A 16,053-nucleotide genomic window follows, 5' to 3' on the forward strand; every position below is an offset into this window, starting at 1 on the left:
ATAGCCTTAGGCATAGGAGACAAAAAAAAAACAACAAAACATTTTGCCCGGGAGCTTGCATAGAATACAGGATACACGCGGATGCTTTGCTGCATGTACCAATGACTTTTGACTATCTGATATAGAGGCTTATAAATGGTTGCTGTAACGATATTGTCGAGTTTGACCTACATGGACAACCTATTGTCTTCAGACCAACGTGACCTGTCAAGCTGAAGTAAACACCGTGACCCTGTTCTGGGTCATAGCCGCTTGGGCAGACGCGGTAGGGCAAGGGGAGGTGAAGGGGGCATTTTACGTTCAGTTGACTTTAATTTATGTCTTGTTAGGCTACAATACACTGAAAGAACGGGCGCATTATTAAGAGTTATGGCGTTGTTCAAGCAGAACGTCTGTAATCATTATCATTAATCATTATTGAGCTGGTATTATACACGGCTTCGTCGTCAACAAAAGGCGATTATATGCCGACTGCTACCAAATTTGAATTATAACTCTAGCTGAGGTAAGAACAGTAATTATCGTTATTATCTATGGCGGTCCTCCATTCCAGAGAAAATACAATTTGAACAAGGATTAGTCATGAATTAAAATGTCAATTTGTTTCGATTATACTTTGCATCTGTGTTGGTATTGGTTTACATTGTACGGCTTTAATAACACTATTTCCTTCATTTGTCATCATAAAGAACTCTAGTGCATTTCTGCTAAGGGAATGACTAATTGCCACTCTGCGACCTTCACAAAGATCAAATTCGTACATCTTGTGTATTGTGGAAATGTCAATATATATATATATAAGCGAAATGCTTTTATAATTGTCACTTCAGTATCCGTTCTAATTTGTATTTCTGTATTTAACCTTTCATGTTTAGCCCATTCTTCATCTTAGCACCGAAATGACTCAGAAGGTAAAGTCAAGGCAATATCCATCTATTATAGTGTCGCCACGTCGCACAAAAGTGTATATGAGAGGTACATGTTTATGTCACGGGTGTCCTGAATTATTAACCTTGAAATCTTGTAATTTGAGTGCATTCTTGTTGTCCGTACATAATGTGACATTTAGCGTAAGAACATATATCCTGCGTAAACTATAGGACTTGAAAATCTTTTTTTCTTTTGTCTTATCCTTGAGACGCCATCTACTGGTAGAAGTGCATGAAGTACACGTGACGTGTTTTAATGTTATAGAGATCCTTAATGCTGTTGTAGGCAAATAAAGATAAAGCAGACTTTCTGAAGACGTTCAACGATAGACAAATACAAATATGCTATCATCGTCAAAAGGCGATCAATCAGATGTGCTGTCAGTTATCCAAAATTATCCTCGTACAATTTACCTAACTAATGCCAGCAAGCAGCATACTTGGATTCCTCGCCGAAGAATTATGAAGGCTGTTAAATGTCCTCGTGTCCTCATGTAGTGCTCAGGTCAAACGCACTGGCCAACCATTTTATTTATTTGTTTGATTGTAGCTTAATGCCAAAACCACTTATAGTATGGCGGTCAGCGGATAGAGGAAACCGAATGCCCGGTGGTAAAGCACAGACCTCTGGCAAGATACAAACTTTCACTCGCAGAAATGCACACCATAGGGGTAGGAACAAGCGGTCTTAAACGAACGCAAGACTATGTGAACAGCCAATATGGAGAATCCACAAATTCCAGGTCTATGGATGGCTGGATCTGAACCTACACCCCGAGTGTGCTCTCGATTGAGAGAAAGCTTCTCTAAGTGCTAGACCACGCCCCGCACCCCTGGTCCGACTGCACTAACTAGCCAGTATTCAGTAACCTATAAATGGTGGTACGACATCTGGCATAGATATAACAACTAACTAGCCAGTATTCAGTAGCCTATAAATTGTGGTACGACATCTGGCATAGATATAACAACTAACTAGCCAGTATTCAGTAGCCTATAAATGGTGGTACGACATCTGGCATAGATATAACAACTAACTAGCCAGTATTCAGTAGCCTATAAATGGTGGTACGACATCTGGCACAGATATAACAACTAACTAGCCAGTATTCAGTAGCCTATAAATGGTGGCACGACATCTGGCATAGATATAGCAATTCTGAGCCGCGATCAAAATTCAAAGACGTAATACATTTCATAATTTGTGGCTCAAAGATTTCAAACTGTGATAGTTTTGTCATATACGTATTAGGTATATTAAATTTTAACTCACAGGATCTAAAAATTACAGTTAAAATAAAATTTTAAATTCCGACATAAGTCAAAACCGCATGGTTTTGTGAAATTTCTTCCCGACATCTTCAGTTTAGCCTTTAAGAGATACAGCACCCTCAGGTATAGACTGATCTGCTACATGGAAACGCGGTCGACATACATGTTTTGGAGACATCTGCGCCTAGAACCCAAAGCATAATCTGTGGTAGGTTAAAAGATACTGACTGCCAAACTCTGTAATTAGCCGGAAATGCAAATGGAAAGGAATGGGATGTCATATTGGGTTTCTTCAGCAAAGTGCATCAGTTAGGCAGCATTACAATATTTACAGAAAGGCAAATCAACGAATGACAAAACTGAGAAGAACAGTAGCTATGACTGAAATGTGAAGAGTAATAAAGAAGGTCACACACAACCGGAGGTGACATTTTTATTTTATAACAGTATATATTGTTGAAAACAATCAGGTCAACAACGATAAGGGAAGCCTTTGGCTTGAATGTATTATTTTACATTCATAACAAGTCTCACTTTTAAATTCAGCTGTTAACTAAGCTAAGTCTATTGACTTTTTGTTTATGCTAATTATATCTGCAGCCTGGGTTCTCTAATCAGGTCACATAATACACGCAGAACGTCCTTTAATCTCAATGTTGTCAGGTAGTCAATCAAAATTCAGGGCACAAATCCTGCGACACGCAATTAGAATTGCTGTTTAAGACATCAAAAACATTAGAACTGCTCATCTTTTAATTATCCGCTACTCCGTCGTAGTAACAGCTCAGTATAAAACCATGTAAAATGGAATAGATTTTCCCACTCTCTATATGAAGAATTATAAGCTGAAATTTAATTCGCAACGTGCAACAAACGCTGTATTATCTATATTAATACATTAATACTCTGTTCATATAATTTCCGGTTTAGGACACCATATTTAAGACCCCTCACTGGGTCGAAAGTGGGGTCTAAGTTGCAACTATTCAAACATATATATATGGAATTTGAGAAATCCTAACCGGGGTAAAGTGACAAGAAGCCGTATATCACAGGCGGCATGAGACCATTTCCCAACTATCACCTTGTCGTTTTACTCTCCATACCGGGGTAAAGTGACAAGAAGCCTTATATCACAGGCGGCATGAGACCATTTCCCAACTATCACCTTGTCGTTTTACTCTCCATACCGGCGTAAAGTGACAAGAAGCCGTATATCACAGGCGGCATGAGACCATTTCCCAACTATCACCTTGTCGTTTTACTCTCCATACCGGGGTAAAGTGACAAGAAGCCGTATATCACAGGCGGCATGAGACCATTTCCCAACTATCACCTTGTCGTTTTACTCTCCATACCGGGGTAAAGTGACAAGAAGCTTTATATAACAGGCGGCATGAGACCATTTGCCAACTATCACCTTGTCGTTTCACTCTCCATACCGGGGTAAAGTGACAAGAAGCCGTATATCACAGGTGGCATGAGACCATTTGCCAACTATCACCTTGTCGTTTTACTCTCCATACCGGGGTAAAGTGACAAGAAGCCGTATATCACAGGCGGCATGAGACCATTTGCCAACTATCACCTTGTCGTTTTACTCTCCATACCGGGGTAAAGTGACAAGAAGCCTTATATCACAGGTGGCATGAGACCATTTCCCAACTATCACCTTGTCGTTTTACTCTCCATACCGGCGTAAAGTGACAAGAAGCCGTATATCACAGGCGGCATGAGACCATTTCCCAACTATCACCTTGTCGTTTTACTCTCCATACCGGGGTAAAGTGACAAGAAGCCGTATATCACAGGCGGCATGAGACCATTTCCCAACTATCACCTTGTCGTTTTACTCTCCATACCGGCGTAAAGTGACAAGAAGCCGTATATCACAGGCGGCATGAGACCATTTCCCAACTATCACCTTGTCGTTTTACTCTCCATACCGGCGTAAAGTGACAAGAAGCCTTATATCACAGGCGGCATGAGACCATTTCCCAACTATCACCTTGTCGTTTTACTCTCCATACCGGGGTAAAGTGACAAGAAGCCTTATATCACAGGCGGCATGAGACCATTTCCCAACTATCACCTTGTCGTTTTACTCTCCATACCGGCGTAAAGTGACAAGAAGCCGTATATCACAGGTGGCATGAGACCATTTCCCAACTATCACCTTGTCGTTTTACTCTCCATAACGTACATTTCGCTACATCGTAAATCAGAAGTCGATAATCACAACGCCCATTTAAATAACCATAAGAAGTCCATAAGAAACCTTCAAGATACGTTTGCTAAGTTTTACAGTAGTTATATTTCTCTCTCTCACGACCGTGTATAATTCCGTTTGACTTGGGTTTAGGGGATGTATATGCATCGTGTGGAACAAAATCGCCACATTGGATATATGAACAGTTGCTAACAAAGCGCAATTGACATATTGCAAAGTAACAAGTTATAAACTGTACCGTGATATACACCCTTTAGATACTGATTATATTTTGCCCCTAGAACATTCCTTGCGCCTGTCGAACATTTCCTCTCGATTGCTTCAATTGAAATGATTATGTCATATTTTTTTACTTGATATAATTTTTTATTTCTGTCAGTAATGGTGTATTAAACGTTGTTTTGGAAATTGGTCTTAGCTATATGAATTGGTCTTAGCTATATTAACAGCTGCGGTCAAAGCAATTTTAAATAACCACAATTTTAAATAACCACAAATTATGAACTAGTATGCTGTATGATTTTGTATTTTCATTAAATTTGCGGTGTGTGTTATACGTCGTTTTGGGAATTTGCCTTGTGCTTATTGACCAGGAACGTTCTAATTGGGTAGTATACGAATGTCTCTTTCAATGCATAGAGTCATCATTCTCGAGGCTTGGCATCATTGGAAACTTATGGCTGCCTTTATACGGCTTCTTACTTTACATGCGTCATATGAGATGCACATTTTATTATCGACAACTTATATACTAGCATTGAATGCTGATTTCTTTTATTCGCATGGATATACCTTGCTCCTTTCAAACATCACTGGGAACCGTTGGCTTCTTCTCTCTGTATCATTCTGTCATAATTTCCTACTTTGTATACTTTCCTAGTTCTTTGGTGGTTTGTATTAAATGTCGTTTTGGGAATTGGCCTCACGATTATTGACCTGAAACGTTCATCTCGGCTGACGGTTGGTACACGAATGTCTGTTTTGACGCATTGTTGATGGCTTTTATTGGACGTTCTGTAACTTGACCCTAGAAAATTTTATATCTAACACAAAGGATGCTATATTTCTTTCAAGAACAGGACAAGACCCCCCCCCCCCCCCACCACCAAAAAAGCATTAATCGTATTTTACCGCACGATATAGAAATTTTGCTCCATTTTCATTAGTTTCATTAGTTAGCCGTACGTAACAAAATCAACATCTTTGACCCAACATCACTAAATTCAAAATGAGTACTTCACTACACCCTACATACTGGTCACTAGATATGAAGAAATCTCTATTCTCTCATTCTGTCTACCGTTGATCCCGTGAAATTCTTCCTTTCGTGTTTAAGTTGGTTAATATAGTCCTTCATATATTGTTACGACAATTCTGATTTGTTATGTTTACTTTCTCTACCCTAGGAGGGAGAGTTGGAATGCGCTGGGAACAGGTGTCATTTCAAATATAATGAACAAGATCAGTATAGACTACTAGATCTGTCCTTATTCTATGCGTCAAAACAGACATTCGTATACCAGCCGTCAACCAATAAGGACGTTCCAGGTAGTAATCGTAAGGCCAATTCCCAAAAAAGACGTATAACACAAACCACCAAAAGAACTACGAAAACATATGAAGTACGAAAATAGGACGGAATAGTACAACGAGAAGCAGTCAACGGTTTTCAGTGATGTTGGACAGAGGCGAGGTATGCCAAAGGCGACTGAGTGAAATCAATATTAAAATCGTGTACCATGCTAGTACACAAGTTGTCGATAATAAATCATTTGAAATCAGTTTTCAAATCGTGTGCCGTGCCAGAATATCAGTTGTCGATAACAAAATATGTATCTCAATTGCGATTTGTTTGCAAGTGTTCATATATCCAATATCCTAATTGCACACGATGAAGACACAATCCCTAACCCAGGGATAAGCAGAACTTGACACAATCATGAAACAGAGCACCAGAGACGCTCTCTCCATATTTACTTACAAGGAAATTATATTCATTGTAAAACTTAACACGATCGGAGTTAAGGAGGAGTTTGATAGCCTTGACACACAAGTTTTTCCAGTAATAACTTCTGACGTTGATTGAAATCGTCGTTCAACACGCAGGGTCTAACAAATGCTACAAGGCCATGTATTTACACGCCATATGCATGACCCTTCGATATGTTGCTGTCCAAGTAATTTACCATGTCAAAACTGAAACTATCCCTCCTCTCGCAACGTCTGCGAGAGAAAAAATGGCATACACATGAAGCAGGCTTTAACTCTGTTTCTTGCTTGGCTACATTAACAAAACTTTGGGACGACATCTTGTCACTATGATAGCTTTCTAAGAGAAAGTAATAAGTCAATTAAGCAGCCGTAAATTTTATCTCTTAATTAAAATTTAAACATATCGCAACAATCCCAAATTCTCTCAAGTTAATGGGAAAACTACGCAAATTACAAATCTTTACTATGGGTCGTCATATCTTTTCTATTTTATCATAACATATTTTTTTAGTTTAACAGCTCGCTAAACAAACTTTGATGTAGATTTTTTGTGAAGTGTAAACACGGATTGAAAAAAAACCTTGGAATGCATAAATAAACACATCGTGTACTTTATTGTATGACTCATCTTCCGTATTACTTTCCACCCTGTTACGCGTGAATGTGTGACATATATTTTGATAATTTAATTTAGAAAGAAGTACATGTAAACCTATTAACAAATGACGTTGATTTATGACATTTGCATGCGCATTTTTGTCAAAGGCTTGTGATTTATACTTGGCACTGGTTTCCTCTAAGGACAAAACCGAACGCCGTCATATAAGTAAATCATTTTAGTACAACGTTAAACCTCCATCATATGAGTAAATAAATAAATAAATAATAACGTCGCAAGAAGCACTACGTAAACAATTATTTAACGTGTCATCGGCATCAATGTTCACATGAAGCATTTGTGATTCATGTTTGAGCGGAAACTAGTCGTCTTGAGTACGGCGTAAGACACCAATCGAATGAATAAATTGAGAAACTTGAGTTAAATTGCGCAAAGGTGACCGACTCACAACTGCTAACACATTATTATTATTTTTGGAACAGTAGTAGGTGATCGGCGGTTGTTTTTTATTTGCCCCTACCTGTACTTTCCACAGTATTACCTTTCTTGAACATCATTTGTCAGCACAGGATTACTGGAGTTTTCGGCCAAACTCACAGCGGTGTTTTTAACCTTGATCACTCAAGCGATTGTTCGTGACCATTTTCTTGTTTGACCTTGACCATCGCAATGTTAGTTTGTGGTCATTGCTGTGTTTGACATGGATCACTGAAGCGTTGGGCCATGGCACTATTCAGTTTGACTTTGACCATCGCAGTGTTATTTTGTGGTCATTGCTGTGTTTGACATGGATCACTTCAGCGTTGGGCCATGGCACTATTAAGTTTGACCTTGATTACTGTAGTGTTTCACGGTGGTCACTGTAGTTTTCGGATTTGATAACTGCAATGTTTGACCTTGATCACTGAAGTGTTTGATTTTGACCCCTGTAGTGTTTGACCTAGGCCGCTATATTGTTTGACCTTGATCATGATAGTGTTTGACTTTGACGACTATAGTGTTTGACCTTGAGCTCTGTAGTGTTTGACCTTGACCATTATAGTGTTTGAACTTGATCACCGTTATGTTTAACTTGATTATTATAGTGTTTGACCTTGATACATTGATTAGTGTAGTGTTTGACTTTGATTACCACCGTGTTTGAACTTGATCACTAACCGTGTTTGACCTTGATCACTGTTGTTGTGTTTGGTAGTATAACGAGTTTCATGGCAACAAACACACTTAATGTTTATGAGTTATCAAAGTGGTGTGTGCGGAGTCATGGAGATTTACTTGGGACGATAGGGGAACATCGTGAAAAGTAATTACCGGTATATCAGCCCTATGGTCGAAGCTTGAGTGGGGCCTGCCAGTTAAGAAGACACGGCACCTGAACTGATGAGTATCGGTGAATTACTTCTTGTCACACGAATATGAAGGCTAGGCTTTGAAGTTTTACAATGACCTTCAGTAATGTTGTTCTTAATCAAACACCTGTCATCAAAATGGGCAGACCGATATCAATCTATGAAATTAGTTGATCCGACACTGTACATCCTTTAATGTCACTTTAGAGATAACCGACATTAGAGCTTAAGTTTTGTAATTTAATGGCTCTGTTCGGTTAATATCATAATTTTAGCTTGTAATCTATGCTATAAATACAGGTAGGTCAGTGTACATAGCTGTTAATAAAACTGGCGATTTCCTCGCTTCAACAAGGTAGATAATTTTGGCTTCATCAAATTGTCTTAAGCGTTGGACTCATGAGGTGTGTATGTTATTCAAATGCATGTCCGTTATTGAGATTGGAATACGTTATTGAGAATGCCTGTACATCAAACCCAGCAAACGTCTTTTCATTTTGATACACGCTGACAAACAATTATCATGCCGACAAAATATGGGCGTTTTGATTATCTGATCTATTGGTATTTTGACTATCCCCAGGAGTGTTCTTACTTCATAAGGCGCCATGCAAACCCTAAAACGGGTTTATTTAAATAAAGAGAACAGCGCCATCATTCTTCTATTTCCCTACTAACGCAGCTAAAAATTGGCTTTGGTTTCTTTGATCTCTCATGCTGATGCTGTCAGCTTTTGCCAGAAATACCGCACATGGTTTAATGACTACTTGGTTAACAGTTTAATTTACAAAATCCTCAAGATGTATGAACTGTTACTCCTATATAAGCATTCAAAATGTATGAGTGAGTGCTTGGGGCATTACGTTGAACTTAACATTTTTGTAACAACTTAACAATGTGTCTTCTTATGGCAGGGCGAGTCCAGGTCGCCAACACGCAACCCACTCACATTATACTGACACCGGACCAAAACACATTGTTTCCTTGCTCAAACCTGTCAGTGTTGAGCGTCACACATTTGATGTTTGGTATAACCAGACCCGGGTTTGATCCCGGAGTTTCCGAAATTGAGGCGGAGGCTCTAACCATTAGGCCACCGAGACGGTCTTATTAACATGTGTGCGTGATTTTGTTTTCATTCATTGCTACATCGTGCAGAGACGAGAATCATATAACAACCGTATGGTCATTTTCGCTACTGAACACTCTGCTTTGCTGCTTCATTCTAGTACAGCCTTCATCTTGTCGCAGGCTCCTGTGCAGTTAACAATCGAGCATTTTCAGAACACGCTTCGTCGAAAAGATTAAAATACATTTATAAGGGGAAAGTAATATAATTATGCCAGAGCCAAGTTGAAGAAGTTGTCTGCCTTTTTATTTTGAATTACATTTTCAGATATTTGGTAGTTTTTCTGTTGAACTTTATGTTTTGGGTGGATCAGCGCCTGGAGATGGGATTTACTAAGTACACTTAAAGATAAACAGGTGGCGTGCCCTGGGGTATTAGGAGACCTGCGGGTTTAAACCCGGCCTTTCTCATGGAATTTGTAATTTTTTTCGCTCTTACTGTTCAGTGAGCATTGGTGACAGTCAGTGGTCGACGGTGCTCATGTGGTCGTTTACACAATCTATGGCGTGCATATCTGTGCATCACACGGGAGAACATCAGTAGTTTGCCGAAGGTCGGTGGTTTACTCCAGTTCTGTCCACCCATAACTTGACCACCATCGTAATCGAAAAGAAAAGTATTGAGTATGGTGTTAATCAAGGTAAATACATGGTGATGACTGCGTAGAACGCCGTGACGTCATTGTGGTCCTTCTTTATTCATCTGCTGTAGAAAAAAAGAACTACTGTACTATATTTTAAAAAAATATTAATGACGGCCACCATTAATGACGTCAGAACGTTCTAAAAACAAAGACGACAAACCATGTACATTTTCCGTACAACGTGATATCAAACAACTACGAAAACATTTATACACTGAAAACACTTAATGACTTACTTCCACACAAAAACGTTCATAATGTGATAACAGGAAAATACAGCTTGATAGGTAATGGTCATAGATAACCGGGGAAGTATGGCTTTTTGTCAATTTACTTCAGCTGAACTTTATTCTCACTGGTCATGAAAATTCTTAAATACCTGTAATTTATACTGCAATTGACTGTTGTCAACAGTTTTTGGAAAAATGGAAATCCTTGCAATTCACCTTTTTTACAAAAATTCTTAATCTCTACTGCAGATTTTGTCTGATATCTCACCTGCAAGGAAGCTGGTTGGCCATATCTCATCTGTAATTTATACTGCAATTGACTGTTGTCAACAGTTTTTGGAAAAATGGAAATCCTTGCAATTCACCTTTTTTACAAAAATTCTTAATCTCTACTGCAGATTTTGTCTGATATCTCACCTGCAAGGAAGCTGGTTGGCCATATCTCATCTGTAATTTATACTGCAATTGACTGTTGTCAACAGTTTTTGGAAAAATGGAAATCCTTGCAATTCACCTTTTTTACAAAAATTCTTAATCTCTACTGCAGATTTTGTCTGATATCTCACCTGCAAGGAAGCTGGTTGGCCATATCTCATCTGTAGCGAAGATAGCTGGCCATATCTCGCCTGTAAGCTAGGTGGTTGGTCATGTTTCATCTGTAATGATGGTGGTTGGTCATATCACACTGTAACATTACAAGGTTGTCCATGAAGCCCTGCCCTAAGGCCACTTGGCCGTATTTCCAGTATAAATAGCGAGACAGGTGTCGGACTAGACGCCTTCACAATACATTATCTCAAAGGCTCCGCTGTATCCATCTTATCTTTTTGAGTTATTATTGTTGCATTAAGAAAATCAAATTTCACGGTAGACCACACTTCGACAGGCCTGGTCCTGGTAAAATATAGGCTGTTATTTGTAAAAGGCCTTCCTCGACCTGCTTCTAAATACCCCTGTATACTTAAACGTGAAGGCATTTCTCATTATCAGTAAACTAAACAGTAAGCTAGTGTTTTTATGTTGACAGAGGACAGCATGAAAAAAGAGCTTGTAGTAAAAAGGTATTATACCAGACAAGGACGATAGAATGTTTTCAAGCCCTTTTTTCTGCATGATAATTGTCGTTCACGTCGACAATAAATTTATTTATTTATTTGATTACGGATTAATGTCGTTCTCAAGAACAACTTACTTACACAACTGCTGTAAGGATGACGGTTGGAAGAAATCAGGATAAAACCACCGTCGCCAGGAACCTGACCAACGCCTTAGCTTCAGTCGGCCAATTCAGCAGGATCTACATCCAGACACGCGTACTCCATGACAGACAGGAGCCAGATGGGTAACACCGATAGTGATGCATTAGATGACTGGGTCAGAGACGGATGTCGAACATATATCCTAAATTTAGGATGAGTTACAGCATTACATAGATAGGAGTGTATCTTGAAGAGTATCAAACCAAACCAAAGTAAAGACTTCCTTGTAATGGGGTACACTTTCCCGCGCAATGGCGCCTCTTATGCACGCCGGATTAACCTTCGTTCTCTTGTAAAGTATGAGAGACCTTACTAGTTTCGTCACGACAAAAGCAAAAATATGCCACAGACTACACAGTTCACACAGAATTATTTGATGCAAGGAAGGATATCCATTGGTATCTGGTCGTACATACAGTGGTCGATTCAGCGGATTCACTTCTATTTAAAGGAGCCGTATTTCACCGGTTACCTGTGACCATTTGCCAGCAATCGTACTGTCGTTGTTGCTCTGGTTTTACTCTCGATGCTGTACGTCTGTCACTGTCATCGCTGCTCTCGTCTTACTCTCTCTTCTGTACGTCTGTCACACTGTCGTCGCAGCTTTGGTTTTACTCCCTATGCTGTACGTCTTTAATTATGCTGTTGTGTTCTAATCTTTTCTGCCATAGAATGTATGCATGTACACAGTCTTTGTGCATTTATGTGCTATAGAGATGCCTGTTTCAGACCTCAAACGTGCCCTGCAAAGTGAACAATGAGCTCAAAGCCGTCTAGAGGGATATGGAAGTTGTAGTTTATTGTTGCATCGAACCCATGGTTCATGAGTATACAAACATGTAATATTTCACTTCGAGATGATGGCAGAAGACATCAACATTTATAACATGTATACGACTGTCAATAAAGAGGTGATGCAGTCTGCAAGTTATTACAAGTTTATGACTCCATTAGTCTAAAATATTTGTCAAGAATCATTGCAAAGCTTCGTAACTGTTGTACATTAGTTGTAGTCGGCAGTTCGGAACTGTCACCCAAGTATTCATTAGATATAAAGCATGGCGCAATCACATGTTAAAGTTGGAGAATGCCCAATGTACCCTGTGAAAAGTATCGGTACAGTCGGTTGAATATCCAATATGGCGGTAAGAATTCAAGGTGGTCACCAGACACTCGTCTTTACAGCCAATTAAACACCCGTGTCGTTTTTATGACGGTTTTGTCACGTGCACTTATGCATTCATCCGAAGACACGGCGCACAGATCCGTTAATTTAATTGCCGTTTTATTTTGCTAAGTGCCCTTTACAGAGTATTAATTATGAACTTTCGCCTGACATCAGTGAAGCCTCGCAATTTTTCACGTATGTTCTTTCATATCCGCGTTTAACATTCGCAATACGTTTATTCGTTCCCTGGAAAACATTTTGAAACTGGGACTGTCGTAATTTTTTGTGTGTCAAGAGAGCAAGAAGTCATATAGCCTCCAGCGAGATACTATTCATGAATTGTGTTGTAAAGAAGAAAAACATCAGTTTGGCTGATTTGTACACCTTTTCTGAGCAAATGATCATATTAGAACAGCTTAGCAACCAGCAAACACAATAAACCAAAGGTGTTCCCGTGTCTCACATTCTCATTATACCAGTGATCATATCAGTTCACCTCTTTAGGGTAGACCCTGACGTCATTGATGGGTAATTTGAGTTCAGTTCAAATACATGTAGCATATGCTAGAGCGAAAGATCTTCTGTGAAGAATTGAAAATTGAAAGGTTATATGAGCGAATTGATTTTCCTTACTATTTATGGATATGTAGTAAATTTGAAGTTCAGTTCCCCAAATGTATATCCCCTAACTTTCGCACGGTGCCATGACATTACCACTGCATGCAATGGCACTTTTCTCTACAGTCCAGCATGACCACAGGTTTGAGCTTTCGTTGCTGACGCCATAGCATGGTAACCTCCAGGGATAAAAATTCATTTTTCAGTTCTAACCAAACAGACACAAATCTGGTATATTTTAATCATTGGTAAAAACAATGCAGAAATTTATATCAACAATCTAAAATGTCTGTGTGGCAACATTCCCCGATCATTGTCCAAGAACTCTTCAGTTCGGTGGTAAATTTTGTACGCAGTAGCACGAATTGCCATGGGTAACCTTGAGGTCATACACTCACACAGAATGGCTAGAGGAACAACACGTGACAGAAGATAAGTTCAGAGAAGTTTCATTGTATGTTCTAGTTTAAACATATACCTGGATCGAACTATGTGTAGAGTTCTCATGTGTAAAGAATCCCACTGCAGCGACGCGTAAGAGAACTGTTGAGATTGAGAAGGCTCTTTGTCGGGGATTTTGTCGGGCCTTTTGTCTTACATGAAGGTCTTTACCCTTAACAAATATGGCTTACACATTAACCTGACTCTCCAGGGGAAAGCATACGTGCAAGATGCATCGAAATCTGGTGGATACGCATTGCGTTAACCACATCCAATCAATCAATGTACAATCACAGGAGATGCAGCAATCCTTAGCATTACTGGTATGAGCAAGATATCGAGCATTTTAAACATATTTGTAAATATTAGATGGGCCCTCGTTGGATCACATGGGCCCTCGGTGGTGGAGATTAGCTCTTTGTTGGTTCACATGTACTCACGTTGGGACAGATGGTTAAATCGTTCACTGAATGTGACTATCAGGAGCTTGACCAATGGGGTCGCGTGTTCGAACCCGGCTTTTACACCTTTTTGTGTGGCCTTTAAATCAGGGAGTTTGTCAGGTACCTAGCAAATGGAGGTGGTGTAGCCTACTCCGGGCATTCCGATATCGCCGGTCCAAAAGCCTGACCTCCTTCATAAAGGAGGTGAAACATTTTTGAGTTTTTTTCCTTTTTTGAATACCCGACCAACAAATGAATTGGTGTCACATTTTTATTTGAATAACTGGCTTACTTAAAATGATGACAGCAAAATCTCTCCACCAGTAACTCTCCCATAGCTCCCACAATTTTCCCACAATGTCTGTTTACCATACCATTCATAACACCCGTAGAGTGAGATGTAAATAGGGACGCGCATCTATTAATAACTGTGATGTATATTCTTATACACGGAACTGCTGAGTTGGGTGGTTTAGACATGTAGATGTATATTTTTATACATAGCAGAGGGATACATAATGCAAGTCATGGTTTATTGCTAACCACAAAATGCAAAAAATAAAGTCACCTGGTTAAACGCAAGTCATGATAACGCATCCTGATACAGGCTCATGAGCTCAGTTTTTTGTGGTTGTTTTTCTTTTCTTCTTTTCTTTTCAATATTCTGAAAAATTAGGGAGCTGCCAAAGGATGGGGAATCGTAACGTTTTTAATAACTTCGTACTTCTGGTGTTTATTTTTTCTGAAATTAAAGCAGAATTGTATTAAATCTGCCCAATTTTTAGTGTATATTGAAGTGAACGTTGTTTGTCTTTTTGTTTTGTTTTTTTGAACATTTATCTCATATAAAAACTTAACATCGTGAGCATTGTGAATTAACACCATAGATCTTTGATTTGTCCGTTTTTTGTTTAAAACAGCTATTGAAGACAGCTGAGTATTTAACCCAGGACAAATGGCAGTATATTCTCCGTGTTGAATTAGATGGTCATGCTGGATATATAAACAATTGCAATCAAGGCGTAAATGAGATACACATATTATTATCGGCAAATTATGTACTTGCCTGTTTGAATATTGATTTCACTCATTCGCCTGGAACATACCTTGCCTCTGTCCAAAATAATTGAAAATTTTTGATTGCTTCTCTTTGCAGGATTCCTTCCTAAGTTTATACTTTTCACATGCCATATTGCAGTATTAGAATTGTTGATTAAGTCTAGCAGTAAAGACTACCCAGGAGATTACCCAGCATGTCAGCTTCAGTCTGTACTCTCACCCCTATAGTATGGGTGGTGGATGTGGAGGGGGGGGGGAAGGGGGTAGGGGGGAGTTTGTTATAAATAGACTAGAAAAATAGAAGAATGCATTCAGCCCCGCGGCAAATCCGATAACCATTCAGCATTGAGCATAATAATTTGTGGTAGCGCAAGAAATTCGGTTTTTATCAGTCAGTTGATCGCCGCTAGATGGCTTTTTTAATCACCAGATGGTTCGTTTTTTAAGCGCAACACCACGCCTGCCCTCCAGATCAACTCTGATCGTATAAAACACTGGCTACGTTGTCCCTTTCAAGGGATCACATGACATGGTGGATGGTCCACAGTTTGGCACATGTGTCCAAAAGGCACCCACGCACCTGGAACATCTCTTGTCTCTTCTCGTCTCTTGCCTCTTGCAAACTGTCAATGACTGCTTCTCTTTAAATGAAACCGTCGTAATTTCTGTCTT

The sequence above is a fragment of the Liolophura sinensis genome, chromosome 10 (assembly GCF_032854445.1).
Source record: "Liolophura sinensis isolate JHLJ2023 chromosome 10, CUHK_Ljap_v2, whole genome shotgun sequence".
Classification (NCBI taxonomy): domain Eukaryota; kingdom Metazoa; phylum Mollusca; class Polyplacophora; order Chitonida; family Chitonidae; genus Liolophura; species Liolophura sinensis.